Raw genomic sequence first — 19265 nt, 5'->3', positions numbered from 1 at the left:
CACTGTACAATAGCACATATGTAATACACAACAAAAGAGAAAAGATATACATATACTGTACATACAACCTACATGTTTGAGAATAAAGCTCATTTCATTTTACAAATTTCTGTTTAAAGCAGGTGTTTATGCGGATTGTAATGCAAATATTTGCTAGTAATCTTATGTTACTGTTGTCCTGTTCTTCCTAATTTCCCCATGCCTATACTACCCATTTTATTGATAACGTTATGTTAATAAATAAGTACATTAGTAAGTATCATCACTAGCATCTAGATAATCTCAAATCAAATGATGTACAGTATTCAACTGCGAAAAAAAGTTATATATTTTGCTTTTCAGGTATGATTTGATGTGTTTACCGTTTCATGCTGTTACGATCAAAATTTCGTCTAAACATAAATGCTGTATAAAAAAAGCTCAAGTGAATCAATAAGATAAATCATTAAAAAACAACAACAACAAAAAACCCTGTCATGTGAATTAATTTCCAGCACGGAAGGAAAGTTGAGTCAGTTCTTCAGATAAGAGCGATATTGCACTGGAAACATAAGGGAAACAGCCCGCAGCCTGTCTGCTGGGCAGACAGCAGGGCTCCATAGTTAAACCTGCTCTCAGACTGGCTCACTTCCACTCAGTGGGCATTCCCACAGTGAGGCCGTTTGGTGTCCATCCTGTTCCCATGCCTGATGGGGGGCACACAGGCGCAAACTGCACACTGCTTCCCGAGTCTGCTATAAGGCGTGTGGTCAACTGTAACATTTCCCCGTCCAGTTCTCCTCTGGACTCCTGGACCCTCCCTGTTGGGGGGGCGATACTGTTTTTTTTTTGTTTGTTTTTTTTACAGGCTAACAGAAGTCCCCAGTGAACGGGCAAAAAAAAAAAAACGCTCTTTCCAGAGGAGAATCGTAAGAAACGATCTCTGTGCATCCCCCCAGCCAGCGGTAGCAGGCGAATCCGCCTGAATCGGGTCCGAGTGCCCCGAGCGGCTCAGGAAAAGCTGTGGAAGTCAGAAGCCCGAGGTCCGGAGCAGAGGACAGGTCTAAAACATGATTCTGACCGTCTTCTCTTTTAGTCTTAAGCCAACCATGCGCTGCGGCCCCTGGATTTGCCTGTGGAGAGACGGACACAGCCGTTTCCCCAGACCTACGCGGGTCTCGTCTTTTGCACCTCGAGCCGACCAAACCCACAAGAGCGCTAAAGCAGCCCAGAGACCACAAGACGCCTTTCATGTCAATAATACCGCAAGCTCCCGGGTTTCGGCCACGATTCCCCTGGCCCTTGGAATCACTGTAACAGCTGGCTAGAGGCACAGCCCAGATTCAGCCTTGCAGTGAAGGGTTTAGCGAAACCCCACACTACCAGCACTGCCGCCGAGCCGCCGACAAGCCTCCAGTGTAATCTCTCCACGGAAAAACCCAAAGCTGCTGAAGAACAGAGCCGACACAGTACGGCCCGGTTTCCCTTACAATCAAACGGCTCGCGTTGGCGAACCATGTCTGTGTGACATCCCTTATAAAGACTCTGTGACAAAAACGTCAGCTTGATTTTTAATTAGTCCAGGTGAAATATTCTGTACACATGCATGCGATTTCTAGTGGGATTTGAACAACACAGCTGCCCATTTTCCACCAGACCGTAAGAAGTTAAATCTATTAAAATACAATTAATCAGGTAAAACTCACACAGGAGCCTCATCTCATTTACAGCAGTGACCTGCGGTTAATTTGTTTAGACTGGGGCAGGTTACAGATATAGCACAACACAGAATCTACCTACTTATTAACGGATGTACACTTGTCAGCCTCCCCCTCACCTCCCCCTTCTTCAGGAGCTCCATTTATCCTGAGCTTTCAACATCAAACAATAGCTTATGTTAGAGCATGATGGATACGTTCGGAATAAATTAGCCTTATCGCGGAAAAGCTGTTGCAGGAAACCAGCCGACCCCTCTCCTGCCTGGTTTCTGTAGCTAGACATCCCACCTGCCACATGTCTGTAAACAGAGAACTGCATCTGTGGACACGCAGACCCCTGCAGAACAGGCTAACGGCGGCAGTGAAAGACAAGCCCACAGGTCTGCAAAGGCGTGGTGCAGGAGAGAGCAGGGAGTGTACAACAGAGCCTACACAATATCGTTCCACTAACGCCGGGGTCAAACCATAACATCGGCACGGTGTTTGAGGAACGCACGCGGGTAGATCATCTGCGAGGTGCCCTGGGATCAAAGGTCTGTTGACGTCACATGGCCTCAGCTTGCGTCCAGGTGGCACTGGGGAGACACCCACTGATCGCTCCTTCTGACCCAGGGCCATTGTCACTCTCACTGCCCCTGTGGTCTCCCTGGCTGGCCTCTTCCCCCGCCGTTTGGCCCTGTGATGCCCAGTCCGTCACAGGCCTTGAATGGGGATTGCCCTGAAAAAGCCCAACAGCCTCGTTCGATGGGCACTGCAAAACGAACACAGAAAGCCAACCAAGGGAAACGTTTAAAAACGGATCAACAATGTAGCCTGAGCTCATTCTCCTTTCTATATAAAAAGCAGTCGGCCTAGAGAGACCGTTGTTCTTGATACAAGAATGCAGTGCATCTTTAATAAGGGTTTTAAATATTTTACAGATCCTGGTTATTCAGGGCAGGAAGCTACCATCCCTGAAGACTGAAGCCCTGTATTCAGTAAGGAGCTTGGATATTAAAGGCAGCACCTTTGGGACGATGCTCCCAGTATACACTATATCATTTTAAGGTTAGACCCGTGCTATGGAAAGGTCTCCGATTGAGGTATAATAAATTACAAATGATTATTTCTAACAATAGAGCAGGAGATTAAAAACAAAGGCTCATTTTCTAAAAGTGATGGGAGGCGGGGGTGTAGGGGTGCTCGATGAGATGAGAAAAGTTTCAGACTCACACCACCGCAATGACGAAGTTCTGACAACTAATCTTGGACGGATCTTTGCCAGAAAAAATAAGCTACCGTTTGTATCGATTGATTACCCCCAAAAACAAAACAAAAAAAAGTAGAACAGATTTTATTTTTTCATGGTTTAATTATAACTGCAGATAAGATTGATATGCCATTCAGATAAGACGCACTCTCTTAAAGTGAGCAGTTCTGAGTCCAAGAATTACAAGACATGAGTGAGAATTTTCCTAGATCTTTTGTTGAAGACCAGTTAGCCAGCTAAGCCAGTGTTAGTCTTGGAGTTTCCTTTCCATTACCTTTATTCTAACCCATCCTTAAGTATTTAAGTATTCTTCAGGTGCACAATCCTCTTTATACTCATCCGAAAGCTATTTTTCCCCCGATCTGACCACCATAGATCTTGAGGGAATGCATGTCATGTATTTTACACCACTGACAAACAGCTGGATATGTGTTCCAGTAGATCCCATCTGTTGTGTGCTCCACTGTTCTTCCATGCAGACTTCAACAAAGTCAGTTGTGCACTGCCAATACAAGCTACTGTACATTAAAGATGATGCAGAATAAACTTTGGTGTGTGTGAATTAAACATCAAGTGAAGATAAAAATAACATGCTTGTGAAGTGCAGGTCTTTTTCCAGCCAGATATTCTCATTTTTGCAGAAACATCTTGACAGGACCAGAATTCTTCACAGTGCAATCAGATTATATTAAGACCAGAATTCTTCACCACACTATCAGATTATAGAAGTCTGTTCAGCACAGGAAGACTGAAATGGCTTTCACAAAGAGCATTTGATATGAATTAAAATTATGGTATGAGGGATTATTGAAATAATTCAGGCATTTAAATTGACTGCTGTACCAGTATGTGCATGACATTATAAATAATCTCCACTTCTTTAATCCTAAAATCCCTGTTAGTTAAGACTGTATGAATAAAAAGGTCTCACAGCAACAGTTCCAAAACTCAGATTTCTTTTCCGGGAGAAACCGGTACACTATCAAGTAGAGTGCCAGTGCCTCCAGGAATGCAGCTGAGCATAATTACCAAATCTCTGTTATCACTACCCTCTACTATGAAAGTAATCCCTTAACTAGAAATGTAGGACTCCCCTTTAAACTGCTGAGCCACCTAATCTTTACCAGAGGAAACAATCCATTAAAAACTTCATCCGGCTCTCTTTCACTAAAGCACTTCAAACTGAAGTACTGTGAAAGTGCTGCAGAGACGTGATGATACTCGAAGACACAAAAAAAATCCCCTACAAATGTATCTGGACTCTCTTCCACACGTTGCCATGATTGAAACCTGCGTTCGCCAGAAGACAAAACTGAACCATGTGATACCTTTCAGCTTTCATCCCGTCCACCTCTACACACATGGGCACAGCGCTGACCTCACCGCTTCACAGGTCAGTGAGAGCAGGGGGAGTTTCCAACACCAGACCTCTCTCAGTTTGGGACTGTTGATTTTCAACATCCTCTGCACTGTACGCACTCCACAACGTCTTTTCAAACTCCGCAATGCATCATTTTAAAAAACGGGAACTTCATGGCTGAACAGTGTCCCAACTTTTTCCTCATCCAATACAAACCATCTGGGTGTAAGCTCAGCCATTCTGCATGGAGTCATTTCTCTCCTCTGCGTAGACTTGTACCATACACCTGTCATCTGCTTCATTTTGGATTTTTGCAGAATATAGCTGCCGTACTTTACATGCAGAGACATTTTACAAGTACAGAGCTGCTCTTCACAGAACTGAAAATTTAGTAGCAATTTAGAAAATTGTCTGTACTTCAGTGGTGGTTAATGTATCCACTTATATCTAGATCACTTTGGGATCCTTAGGGGCTAAAAGTACAAGATAAAAGCAGGGAATTACCATCATTTCCACAGGGAATGAAAGAACAAAAAGGCTGCCAGTTCTTTGCTCTTGGAGAGAAATGCTAAAGTAAAGAGTTGATAAAGGTCAATGATACAAACAGGTGGTTTCTGATTATTGCTAGTAGTAGGAGGAGCAACAGCAGGTACAGGCAAGAGCAGTAAAGGCAGCAGTAGATGTACTTGGAACAGCAGTTTAGCAACAGTAGTAATCATATCAGTAGCTGTAGTAGCTATAGAGACTATGATAAGTAGCAATAGCAGTAGCCGCAAAAACATGTTAAGTTAAAACAATATAGACCCCCGGGTAGGCATATCCGCCTAAATCTGCGTTTGCTTTTATGGCTACACTTTACGTGACCAAAACCAAACATTTTTTTAATCGTGTCCCAAAACATCACAAATGCAAGTGAGCTCCAGTGTCCCCTAAACAGGACCCTTAAGTTTGGCTTCACTGCAGTGAAACTATTTTGTCATAAACAAATCAATAGTACAGAGCAGCTGTGCTAAAACGGACACGGCGCTTTAGAGAGAAACTGCACAACGTGTAAATAATATCTATATTACAAAACAAAAAAACACACAACACCGCGGAGTAAATATCACAAAACACAAGACAGTCTAAGCTTTTCAGAACTGTTTCGGAACTAGGTACATCAGCATGAAGCAAAATCAACCCTTTTCATAGGAATATTCATCTTGAGTCTTAGAAAAGGAGCAAAGTATGTCCATATTTTTCGGCTGACAAGCAAAATGCAAGCGCAAAAGCAAACATTCGCAAAAATATATCATGTTTTTCTTTACCTTGAAATAATGGCTTTCGGTGTACTCTGGAAGTTCGCAGGTTTGTAACAACAGCCGCTGGAATCCTCCTACACCTTCAAATAGACCGGCTGCAGAGAAAGCTCATCTGATAGGTTAAAATAGCCGTCTTTCAGGGAATTCTGACCATTCAGAGACTTAAACCCGCCTCTCTGAGAGAATGCGCAGGTTACTAAACCTGAGTACCAAATAAGCGCAGAAATACCACAAAGGTTAAAAAAAGGTGTAAAAACCCCGCAAACTTGCAGATTTGTTTTATGTTCGTTAGAAAAGACTTACAAAAGAAAACTTACATCCTAGGCGGGACACAACTCCAGAAACTGACTTTTAAAGAAAGACAGTATGATGAATCTGTGTTGTCTGTGTGTGTGGTTTGTTTTGGATATTTATTTCTAATGCGTGTGCTGAGGAAGACATTTAAAACATCAGAGAGGTTGTCGAAGGAGTTCTGCTTAATTCAGGAGCCTCACCAGCCCTGTTCTACATTTGGGGGAACTTTCCAACTGTAATAGCTTATCACGAGTCTCAGGAGCTAATTGCGGATAAGGCAATAAACAGGGAGCAAATTAGTTACTAGGCAACCTGTGGCTCTGCTACCAGGGCACACAGTTGTACTGTAGGTCTGAGGTGCATGTGCGCTCGCCTGAGAACAACCTTGGACCTAAGGAAGCTCTCCGTCTCTCTTTCCCCTGAAACAAGGTCATTTCATGGCTGCTTTCCCACTGCGTGGAGCCCGTGGTGGTCAAACAGTCTCTTGGCGGAGCTGCAGAACGCCACCATCGACAAAAATGGCACGGTTCCTCTTCTCGATGTAAAGGTGTTTTAACTTTATAGATAGACGCAATTCAGGGTCATTGCTGGCGAAGCAGCGTGGCGTCATGGGTCCCCAGTGGTATCGACAGCAGTAGGAGAAGCGGTCTTAGTAGCAGTAGAGGTAACAGCAATGGCAATAAGGGCAGAGGTTGTAGCAACAGCAGTGCGGGTAGCAACTGCATTAGGTCTGGCAGTAGCTGTAGTAACAGCAGTAACTGTAGCAGCAGTAATAATGTCAATGATCACATTACGAACAGAACAAGTAGTGCATTGTGTGGTAGTGCATTGTGTTATCGTGCCACCTAGTGGCAGAAATGCCGAAATGCTTCCCAAAGATAGCACGCGTTCAAACCCGCAGTTTATCGCTGGCTGTGCGCACCACCGCCAGACCCCAACACTACGACAGGTCCTAAACAAGGGACGAAAAACCACAACCGATATTCCAGTGCCAATGGGATTTTACAACAGCACCATCAACGGTCCTGGGGGTTTAAGGTTGATAATGAGAGGAAGTTGCCCAGGTTGCCTGTCCGATTTCCAGCAATCGGCTGGTAGTAGAGACAAAAAGGCACATCTATGTCTGTGTCTAGAAACAAGCACTGCTCGGCTACGCTAAAGCCCTATGGACTTGTACAGTGGCACTCAGTTCCCTTGTCGCCTTGCTCTCTAACCTCTGGGAAGCTTTGGGTGGAAACAAGACTGTTCTCAGAACCACAATGTACCGTGATCCACCACTGGAAAACATTTTTACTGTGACTGCATTGCTCAGGGGTTCCTTGAGCTGTTTTGCGGAATTCTGCACTGTTATTGTGTTACTGTACATATTAGCACAGTATTTGGAGGCAGACATGAGTAAAACCGACCAATTGGCTGTACAATTATTTCTGAGCAATTGTTTTTATAAATGCTAATGCCGTGGCTCTGAAAACAGCAGAGGAAACACAGTTTTTTTTTCTCTCTCTCTCACCATAAACTGCTGCAGAGATCCCAAGCTCAAAACGTGAACTCTAGTCTGCAGCCTTTATCCTTTCCTGGACAAAAGCGGTGGAAACGTAAAGCATGAGGCCTACAAGTCCGATAAGCGTCTGGGAGTTCGTCACACTTCCAACAGGACACTCAACACAGCAAAAGATTACCAAACGCAGTCACGGGAGGGATTACTGCGTGCACTGTGTGAAAAGAAGTTCAGGTGATAGGGCTATAGCCGAGCCCTAACCCATCGCTATCAACAGCCATCGCTATCCTCACACCTGAAGAAGGCTCCACGGCCGAAACGTTGTGTTCTCTTTCTTCTTTTTTTCAGCATGGAATAAACCTATTACTTGTTCCTTTGCAGCCTACGCATGCTGACGCAGCTGCCCACCTGAACTACCACAGGAGAATGTTCGATCTGCAATAGGCAGACGTACCACCAGAGGGAGATAAAGCTATTCGCAAAGGACAAGCGACCGCAAGGCTGATGCCGAAAGGCGGTGGAGAAGCGATTCCGGCAGATCTGAACACGAGGGAGTATTCTGGAGGTGGAAACGGTCAGGACAGGCCTTCTGTCGGGCCGAGGTGCGATGGGACCTTCTTGTGACGAAGCTGCAAGGGAGGATAGCGGAGTCGCTTCACGCAGAGGCCGAGGAGCTGCAGCGGGCCAGAGAAACTCACAAGACCGGGCCGTCTGAATCCAGTCCAGCACCGTCTACTGGCACACATCGCAATGAGGTCCAAGAGCCCATCAAACACACATGCCTACATACAGTAGTGGTGTCCTCAGACATTCACAACGTTTGTGGACATTTTGTGGATTTTGATACCATTTTTGTCTTGTCAGTGGAATCTACGCAGCGAGGTGAAAAAAAACAACAACACTGACATTCAAAAAAAGTGATGCAGCGGTGTGTGGGTTTGGAAAACTGCTCGACATAATTCTGATGCGTGGCAGATTCTTTGTTTCATGTTAGCCCCCCCTAAAAAAAAAAGCTCTGACTTCGGGAAAACTCCCAGGTGAAGTGGAGTATGTTGGTTTTCATCGTCTAACTTGGAAGAAGTTTGAACTGAAACAGTGACAGTGGGCAGATGCCGCACGCTGTCGAGGAGACCGGGGCGGGTTGGAGCCCAGCAGAAGAAGAAAGGGACGTACAGTCTGCGAAAGTCTGTCGCCTTGAGACGTCCTTGTTTCTGGGTTGTGTTCAGATTCATACGCCTTTGCAGATTCCTTCTCTGCCTGCTAAGCAAAAGCGGTCCTTAGGGAATACATTCCCACTCTTGTTACGCTGTGCGAAGATGGGAGAACAGCAAGGCCAACGTACTGTCTGTCATGCAGAACGCTCCGATTCAGCCTTCCCTGCTTGCTCTCCATGCGTGTTCTGTGTGACCATGAGCCACTGGGCCTACGGTCACACAGAGCAATGACACACCCATGGTGAAGTGTGCAACAGGGCAAGCAGGCTTTGTCTCGAGCATCGATATCTTCAGCACTGTTGCCTGTCGATTCGTGGCAGCCTGCCACTAAATCACACTACCGTTAATTCTCCATTTCATTTGCAAAACAGATGCAAATGGCAAAGAGCTGTCTTGGTATGACTGTGGAGTGCACTAGTCTGCTCTCACCCAGAATACTGTGAACAGTCCTGATCTCCAAGACACTGCTGTTCAGAACGCAATTCAGAGAGGAGCACCCAGAGATTTTCCTGCAGGGAAAGTCTAAAATAAACAAACCTTGTGAGAACATTGAAGTCCACAGGAGGAGCTGATTGAAGTTTTCCCAATCTTCACAGGCACAAGTCAGCAGAGTGGATTTCTTCAGAATCGGCAGTGAAGCAAACAGGAACTGGAGGACACGAGTCTTAGCTGCGGGGATGTGCATTTAGAGCCCAGGAGGCACTTCTTTACACAAAGGGTTGTGGGAGTCTGGGCCGAGCTGCCCTGTCATGTTGGTGAAGCCTGGCTTCTTTCAGGAGACGGAAGGGGTGGATGGGAAAGGTGGGCCGCATAGCTCTGTCTCGATTGTAACCATTCTTATCCCAAATGTTTGTCCGTAACTGCCAGTAATTCCAAGGACCGAGTCTCAGACATCCCAGCCCTGTTAGGAGCAGGAACAATACAGGACTAAACAATCACCACTGCCATCCTTGTGCAGCACGTGTCAGTTCTTGATATCTTATTCAAATCAGCTCTGGCTGTGCACATTATGGAGCCGATTCATTTATTGCCCAATATTTAAAAAATAAACACATATTAATTTGATGAGTAAAACTATGTCAATTTTTTCTGTCAAACGCAATACTGAGAAATGGAAGGCAGTCGTATCTGAGTTACTCGCTAGACACCAGGGAATGCAGAAACACAATGTCTTCGGTCCTTTGAAAGCCACAGTCAGAATTCAAACTATCGTTGCCCAGCTGGTGTGATTGTAATCTTACCGGTTGTGTTTATTAATCTCATGATCAACGACGTAAATATTCTGCTGGCCGGATTGTCCTGTACGATGGGAAAGAGAAGAAGCTAAAGGGGAGATCACCAGCTTCACTGTACAGTGCTTCAGCGGGGGACTGACAAGCAGTGCCGCTGACAAGAGGTCAGAGGTCACGGTTTTAAGAGCAGGCTGGGCCCCAGGTATGGCTGTGTGACAGCGTGGTTATCAGACCGCGGTGAGCGGATTCAGGCAAAGCCTTTTTGTCATGATTAGCTCCTCACAGTAGACAGCCTCTGTTCCAACAGCCGAGGACAGACAGAGCCAAGTTACCTCTCTCCGATGGGTTGATACGGCGCAGCAGGTGTAATCCCAGGACAGGGCTGGGTCGGTGGGGGTGAGGCCGAAGAAGGCTGTAGAGCCTTCTCCGGGCCGACATGTTCGCTCCAGGACGGGTGGCCATGTGAAGAGCCATTGACAGCGATCGTACGGTTTTTAGAAGGCTGTAACATGCCGGTGCCTGAGCTCAGAATCGTTAACTTCTTTTTCCGAAGAAGAAAAGGCGCTCTGCTTGCATGCTGGTGGAGTGACAGTTAAGATATATACAGTGGGCACTGACACCGCCATTGAAAAGACAAAAGACGCCTTTGTCTTGTCACAATAATCCTAATCTGTTTTATGACAAGAACTACATTAAAAGGAAGAGGGGAAAAAACCGCGCAGGGGTATGATAAATGAACGGACGGCCAGCTAAGCTTGCTCCTGCATTCGTTTCTAATGGCCTGATTGCGCAATTAATTCCACATCTCTTTTCGCCAACACCCCCCCCCCAACGTGAAAATAGTCATATTTCGTCCCAGATTAGTATAGATACAGACTGACAGTCTGCGCTGCTCAAGGTATTTAGGAGACATAATTCATTCATAAAGCCGCAATGCACTCATCTATCATCTGAATTCGCCCCCCCCTCAATTCTCGCCCTCTTCTCTCTCAGCTCCTGGCTCTTGGGGAGAAGGGGGGGGCGGCTAGGTTCGGGGGGGGTCAGTCTCTCGATTGCTGATGTATTAGCCAGCATATGCAAGCTATGAATTATCAAGTGAAAGGAGTCAATTATCCACTCTAAAAATGAGTGCCTAGGCTCAAGTAGCCTGGGGGGCCATTCTCGTATTTATGAAATGATTTCCCGGGAAGTGGATGGAAGGAGCTAGGGAGAACAGGATGGAAGGAGCAGAAAAAAAAGACCCCTGCGCGCGCGCACACACACACACACACTCATATACACACACACTCACACACTGCCTCAACTCCGACATCGCCAGCACGCACGCCTCTCCGTTAACCGGAGCAGAAGGAACATTTTGAACTTTTAATGCAATAATCCATTTATTTTTTTTTTTGCACACCTACTTTTAGGAGTGCTTCGGCTGGGCTGGAATAGCCTCACCTCGACTGGCAGCCATTTTGCCTCGTCCCGAGTCTCTCCTTGGCCTTCCATCAAATCAAAATGGGGCCCCGATTGACTGCAGCCACTAATAGAGTGGAAGGCAAATGGAATATCGGAATAGTTTACCCCCCCAACACCACCCCTCCAGTCCCTAGCCACCCTGGCTTGTCATTTTCTTTAGCCATTGATTTTTTTCAACCTCTTTTTTTTTTTTTAACGGCGAGAGGAGAGAGAGAGGGAAAGTGAGGGAGAGAGACGAGAGGCCAGCCGGGCCACTGTTCAAGCCTCCGAGTCCAAGATGCACATCAGCAGAGCCCGGGACTGACTGACATAACTGACACTTAGGGAAATGAGGTCATTAGACGGAATTACAGGGGGTTTTGATAGCTCTGTAATGGGTTTTAATGATGGAGTTTAACATATAGCCCCACCAGGGACAGGCTTGATACACAGTCCGACAGGTCGTTTAATAAAAAAAAAGCCCTTCTCCTCAGCGCTGGAGAAAAGGGGACTTTGCAGGAAGCGAACAGAGGCTCTAAAAATAAAGACACTTTCCACTGGTCTGCATGACAGAAAAATGAAAATAATATTTCCTTTGTGGACGACTGACCTGCTTTTTCGTTAAAGCACTGCCCTTATCATTGCATATCTTTTCTTAAAAATGACAAAACGTTCAGCTGCCCATCTAAGTACATTCAGATTTTATTTTAAGAATAAACCGAAGTGTAAAAAAAAAAACAGTCGCATTGAACAGTTAATTCAATGATGATGTTCGAATCACAGATCTGTGTTTTTCATAATTAACTTACGGTTCATGGTAAGCGAGAAAAAGCAAGCATTTGAGATTTCTCAGATCAGTCCTAGAGCCATCTAAAAGCCCCAGTGATGCTTCTGCAGAATGATTCGAAGTTGGTTAAATTCAGGGGAGAGTGCCTGGGAAGTCCAGCACAAAAGCTATAGTCCCTTTGTGGTGTGAGAGACACTGTATAGAGCCACATCTGTAAGTTCGGGCCAGATAAAGGCACAGGGTTTAAGCCTTGTTTTTCGATATAATATCAGATCAGATTTCCTGCATATTTCCCCACTCTTTAATGAGAGTTTAGCACACAGAGTTTAGCACAAGTGCACAATGAATGCATTGTCGAGCCTGTGCAATTTTACCTTGTGTGGGTTCTGGGCACATGACTGTGACCCCGAATCTGCAGCCAGCTTTTAAAATGGGGACATAGGCGTGTTTCTGGTAATTAGGCTTTCTGTTCCGAAAGTGGAAAAATACTCTTCCTTTTTTTTTTTTTTTAAATCTGTGGAACATCCCCCCAAAAATCTTCCCACATTTTAGCAGGTGGCAGGGAAAGAGATACAAGTCATCCTGTTTTCTGTGGTGGGAACATGCTTCACCTGCTGTACAGTTTGTTCATATTACCAGCCATTAAGACAGCCACTTTGTGTGTGAAATACAGAGAGTTTTCCTCATTGTTTTTGAAGACTGTATTATGGCTCATGTACCCTGAAGCTTAGAAAAGGCAAAATCGTCGCGATCGTCCAGATTTCAGCTCGGTAACAGGAAGGATTTATTACACCTTAGATGAGAAAGGCTTACAATACAAATCAAGTCATAAAAACCATAAAGAGAGTCTTCACTGACTTTTTCACCGCAAGGCAGCTAAAACTCTGCAACGAGGAAAATTACTCTAGAGGATAAGAAAGAAATGTAGCTAACCAGTGACTTGGATTGCAGGACAACGCCGTCCCCTGTGCTCAATTTAATTTCTTCACCCCGGACAGGCAGGGCCCTGCCCCTCAGTCTCCGGAACAGTTGGGGAGAAAGAATCGACGGGCTCTTGCAGGCTCCAGTCTTCAGCACTGGAAGCTGTCCTGAGGGTGGGAGGTCCAGGACAGAGTAGAAGCAGTTTCGGTTGTGGGTACTCGCAGGGCAGTCTCACACCGAACATAGTCCCGTGTGAAATTGAAGGATTTTAACGAGGCTGCAAACCCCATGCTGGAAAAGAATTCCTAACTCCTGTCCTGCACAGTCCCCGTGCTCCTGCTCTCGCACAATGAGAGTGTAGTACGTGATGAGGTGTTGACACCTGCCCCGTCAACTCTTCGATTTTAACAGCGTGCAATAAGTTTTGTTCAGGGCAGGAGGGAAATGTCCATCGTATCGGTACGCTGCGCCTCTCTACAAAAATAGTTAAGAAAGGCCCCTATTTAAATTCTATCAATTTGGGTTCCACTTTTAAGCCTGTATTTTTCTGCCACCCCCTGTATTTTCTGCTCTTCAGCCTGCGGATTGAGGAAATGAGGATTGCCGTGTCCTGACAATGGAGGTCAATGGAGATATTGCTGACCGTGAGAATCCTGCTGCCTGAAGCTGTGGTTTTATTGAAATAAAAGCCGTGAAACATGTGAAAACTGTCTTTCTAGACAAAAACTTTTTTTTTTCAAGTGTTGAGTCGCTTTAACTCCCTCGTCAGCGGGCAGTAACAGGGGGTCTTTGACCTTGTCCTTCCCTGTGCTGCTAATCCCCTCAGGTCTGGACACTTGACTGATGTCATGGTCAATTATACAGGTTAGGGAAGGACCGGTGGGCGAGACAATTATGGCTGAACACACCCATAAGGCAAATCACACTTTGCTCTTTTATTTTGATCAAACAACCATGCGTGTGTTGGTCTAAACGATCCTTGCGAAACATCATAAAACATTATGAAGGCTAATTATCTGGCGTGTCTTTGAGTCAGGAAGAATCTATATCACTCCAGCAGCTCTAGGCTCGTCTGGTTCTCATGTCACCTGAGCCTTTAACGACTTAAAGGAATCAATTATCCACTTGATTGGCCTAAACCGCCACTGTTTCTTTACAGGTCTTTAGCCATTAAGAAGTTCATGTCCCCTCTAAAACCTGCAGGTCTGAAACAAACCAATCTACCATCTACGTCCAGCTCCCGAACGACAACAGGCAGAGGAAGATGTTCCATCACAACTCTAAACTGTCTTGACAATAACAGCCTCTAGCAGTAGCTGGTATAGCACCTTTCCTGCTGTCAGCTCAGTTTTACGCAAATTTTCATTCTGCGTCTGATGGCAAAAAAGGCATGCTCAGGAACACAGCTGTCCTCTCGATCTCCTTCTTGCTATTTTGAAACGTTCAGCTTGTGTTGAAAGTAGATGTTAATGAAATCCTTGAAGGAGGACAGTTCCTCTAAAACACCCTGTGTCACAGTCATGTGCTTAAACACACAATAATTATCCAATCACGTGGCACTGCTTTTTCTGACATGCTCGTAAGAAGCTCTACAACTGGAGCAACGTGAATTACTTTTCCGACCATCAAGACTCCAAATGTCGGTCACTTAAGGGCAGAAAATGTAATCGAATATCAAAATGGGTGACAGCGACAGGTTTGGATTCTGAACAGAGCTTTCTTGCGACAGACACTTGAAACAAACACACATAAGAGAAAGAAGGGACAGAGGAAAAAAAGGATGGTTTTGGAATATTACACACATCATCAAAACAAAGGCCAGAGCACACTAAAGAAAGAGAATGCTTCTCTACAAATCTTCCGCAAGTACGCTGCCAGGTGATTTGACATCTCTTCTACCAGAACTATATTTCTGCTATTAATTACAATTAACCTTCCGTTAAAAAAAAGCGATTTTCCAGCAGGGGCTTCGGTAGATAAATTCTAACAGAAATCGATTATCTGGAGTCAAGAGAAGTCAGAATGGATTGACAGCGCAGCTTCGCAGCTTGTAGGACAAACAGTGGACTTTGCACTTCCAGACCGCAAGCACTTCAGCCCAGGTCACTTCAAGTAATTCCCACAGTGCCGTTCATCTACTGCGACCTTCAGCAGAAAAGCCTCTTTTTTTCTTAACAGGGTTTAAAAAGTGCAAAACATGCAGCCCCTTCTGGCCAGTGCAGTTGCTGTTTTTTTGTCAGTATGCTCTGTAATGATTTAACTGATCATTTCATTCTAATGCAGACCGAGCCTGGGAGAAATTTCCAAGAGGAAAAATCTGGGAGGAGTCCATTCGCTAGCTGAATTTCCCAGGATCAACTTTCACACTTGTTTGTAAAAATGAAATCTACTCCCCACAAAGGGCGGAGGACAGATAGGCTGCGTGTTCTCCCTGTGATATTCTTGGGGAATAACAGATTGCATTTATTTGTGATCAGGTTTTCCCCCCTTTGCTGTTGTGTGAGCATAAAGCAAGCATTCAGGCTAAGCAGCCGACTGTGGGAGAGTTTTTGTACAGACCCTCCTATTCAGTGGGTGTAGAGGATTGTGGTGATGGTGTAAGTGACAGGTAAATTGCAGGTTAAGTGGAGAACGCAGTCTTTTAACAAGAGACTACAGGCTTCCACAAATCCTTCCTAGTCTCTAATCTGAACACAAAAACGGAGGAGGATTAAATTTGACCCCCTGAATGCGGTGTTTGTTCGAATCGAGGGCCTGATTAGCCTAGATGAGAGGAGAAGGTTTACACTCCCCATTGTGTTCGTCTGCTGCAGGTAAAACAACAGCCAACAAAAGACTCTCTTTAGCGCTAATTTCCTCAGGACAAAAGAGCTCAGCGCCATTGGGCCCCTTGAGCTGCGTGGGCTTGGAATGGCAGGAACAGCGCAGGAATTAGAAAAGACGACTGTTTATTTAATTGTAGATGAAATACCATAACACAGAGCTGGTAGCTCCTTGCTTCTGACGCAGACAAATCCGCCTTTATTTAGCAGGAAATGTTTTAAAACGGCCTAATGATGTTGTGGCTGCGCGGTGAGAAGGTTTAGTTGTTGACGTTTAGAGGCTTACAGTCAAACGTATCCTTGCTAAGGAGGTAGACTCGGGGTTTTAGCAAGTAGCGTGACTTTTGTGGAGTGTGCCTGAAGCTAAATGTGAAGGAAAGTGTCTGGTGTCTGTCCTCAAGGGATCAGCAAAGTCTAATTGGTATCACAAGTTCTAGTTGAGTCTTATAAGAGCATCAGAAAGCTTATGAGCAAGAGGAGGGCATCTTGGGTCATCTCGCCCATTTCTAGTTAGCAGTTAATTGGTCCAAGAGTCTCATCCAACCACGTCTTGAAAGATGCCAGAGTATATCATCTCTAACAGCGTGGCTGGGCAGCTTGTTGCACAACTCTCCCACAACCATTTGGGCAAAAAAAACGCCTCCTGTTCTCACGTTTAAGTGCACTTCCACAACGTTTCCACTCGCGTCCTCTCGTTTGCGTGTCCCTGTTCGTTTTGGTTCCCACTGTCTCTGAGCAATCTAAAATACCCGTTTCCGGTCCCCTCATAGTCTTCGCTGCTCAAGAGTACAAAAGGTTCTGAAAGTTCTCTCAGCCTGTCGGTGCAGGACTATCCCTTAAGCTTCTGAATGCATCTGGTTGCTCTTACAGTTAAACAACAAATAACTAAGTACCTGTCACCTATGAATTATGTCAAGAAGGTTCCCACTACAACAGCAACACTGGGCACTGGGAGTTAAAGAGGTTTCTCTGTTCGCCAGCAGACAATTCACCGAACTGCTCCACTGTTCCCCACTCGGGGGTGGAGGACGTGCTGATGGCCCACGTTTCTCAACCCCACCTCAAGCAGGGGGGGTCCTTGGCGCGCTGCTGACCAGTCCCCCGCTGGTCATCTAAAGAAACAGGCACCTCACAAAGGAGAATGACCTTGGGCAACCGGTCCCTGGTTCAAGCAAGTTGATAAACACTGACCTTCGGCCCCGAACAGCACAAGCTGAGAGGCTCGTGCATTTAGGGCTCTCCACGGCGAGGGCCTCAGGAGCAACTTATTCCTAATGGGGGATAAAAGCAGAAGTCAGCCAGGATGCTAACGTCACGTGTGAGAGACAAGAGGAGGAGGAAGGAGATGCGCCGTTTTACGCTTCAGCGAAACCTCATAACTGGAGAGCAACCCAGGCGGGCAGCAGGGGGCATCGCGAAGGGGGCCGGACTGTGGGGTGGCAGTGAGGTCCAGGCCGGGGTGGGGCACCGAGCCGCTGTGTGGTGTTCGTGGGGCGCTCTCGCAGGGAACCCCCACCCCCCCCAGCCGCCAGGCCGGGGGTGTCGTGAAGCCCGTGACAGGTAATTCTGGGCGCTCTGCCGAGAGACGGTGTGAGGTGGGGGGCGCAGGGGAATCGAACAGCCCAATCTGGCTCCGCGCGCGCTTACTAGTGCGCACCGAGCACGGCCATCCAGCTGACCCCTCCGAGTCATTGCAGGACCGCGGGAGAGGCAGGCCGGGGGCGGCAGGTGGCTGGCTCTTTCTCTCAAGGAGAAGAGGGAGATTGAGTGTCGGGGAGGAAGAGGGGGGGCGGTAGCGGGCTGAGCAGCGGACCCGCGCACTGTAACCCACTGTGGGGCTCCCAGCTAAAAGGGACTGGGACTGTGAGGCTTAACGCGCAGATCCACTGCTAAGCTGTCAGCCGCGGTGCTGTAATGGCTTGTTGAGCAGCAAAGCCAGGCGGGGGCCGCTGAGAGCCATATTTCAGTGGGTATCGATCAGGCCCTGCCGCCAGTCCTCACTCCCTGTCTCTGATCCTGTTTGCAGCCCTGTAAAGTAATAACTGTACTCGTGTCAGGGAGGTAATTATCATTGATCTAGCGCGCCGTGACAAATTTCTCAGTCACGCCGCTTGATTCATACCCGGTGTTCGGCACGGAGCGCTGGCGACGTAACGAAAGCCCCGTCTCGTTTGTCCACCCGTGGGCAATGCCCCGGCTTTAGCCCCTGTCGGCACCCCCGGGCGCGGGTGACCGGCTCCACCCGGCTTTCTCGCCCCCCGCTCCGGCGGTGCGCCTGGAGAGCTGACGGCCCTCGCACCCACCAGGGGCCCAGCCTTTCCAAAGGCGCCCCCTGGAAAATTCCTCGTTTCGAAGGTGTTTTTTTGTGTGTGTGTGTGCATGCGGCTGTGAAATCAGGTTGCGGGCATTCAATATTTCGTCAGCATCGCTGTTGGGAGTTTGTGAGTTGTCATAAAGCGGTAAACAGATTTGGAAAAATTAAGTGTAGAAGTGTAAAGATTTACAAAAATGTAAAACTACAGACGGGCATTTTACGAAATACGTTGCTGTTCCTTTTGTTAAAAAAAACAGCAGGAGTGGACTGCATCCTCTTTAGAAGGTGATGACTTATTCTCACCTTTGCGGGTTTCTTCCACAGCAAACAAACAGGTGTTTGCTCAGATGTTACAAACCAATCTTCCTGGTGGCAATACACGAACAACACGCATACCTGCTTTTTTGTTTTTAATCAATTTAAATTTGTAAACTGGTTCATAAAAAATGTGATTCTTTTTCATCAATGTTTTATAACTGTGAAGTCACTGAGTCACTGAAAAAAAAGACTTAAATTCACGATCTTGGCCACAAGTGACGATATAAAACTGAACGGGGGCATACATAGACCACACTACTGCCCCCTACAGGTAGGACCCTCTCACAGACCTCAGAGAAATAAAAGTAAAACCTGGATACATAACTTGTGCTTTCTACAAAGTCTATTACAAAGTCCTCCTATTAGCAGAAGCCAGACAAGGCTCACAGCAACTCACCTGTTAACGTGTGTTTTAGACAGCTTTTGATTCATAATCTATTTCTTTCTTTTAATTTCTCAGTTATAGTTGGTTCTATTGTGTGTTCTGTATACAGTGCTTGTTTGTATTGTATACATTCTATAAAGTGCTTGAGACTGCACTGTATTGAAAGGTGCTGTATAAGAATAAGATTGATTGATTGAATGATAGGTTAATTGGATGATTGGTTGATTGAAGTCCAAGCCTATTCTGAAGGCATAGGGTGTAAACTAGAAGTGCACCCTGTATGAGACACCAGTCTATCAGGGCAAATACACACACACTCACACACACACTCTCTCACACACTCTCACTCTCCCACACACCTACACATTCTCTTACACACTCACTCACACACACACACACACACACACACACACACACACACACACACACA

General features: G+C 46.2%; 1 long non-coding RNA gene across 1 annotated transcript in view; it reads right to left on the bottom strand.

The window, feature by feature from the left end:
• Nucleotides 1–5694, bottom strand: part of LOC107078330 (uncharacterized) — a 44444-nt gene extending 38750 nt beyond the window's left edge. Inside the window, exon 1 of the long non-coding RNA XR_001479269.2 lies at nt 5614–5694. This is a non-coding gene — a long non-coding RNA (uncharacterized lncRNA). The remainder of the gene's footprint in view (nt 1–5613) is intronic.
• Nucleotides 5695–19265: the final 13571 nt, after the last annotated feature.

This window comes from Lepisosteus oculatus, chromosome 9 (genome assembly GCF_040954835.1).
Source record: "Lepisosteus oculatus isolate fLepOcu1 chromosome 9, fLepOcu1.hap2, whole genome shotgun sequence".
NCBI lineage: Eukaryota > Metazoa > Chordata > Actinopteri > Semionotiformes > Lepisosteidae > Lepisosteus > Lepisosteus oculatus.
Note: the sequence above shows the minus strand (reverse complement) of the source record. Positions and strands in the feature narration are given on the sequence as shown.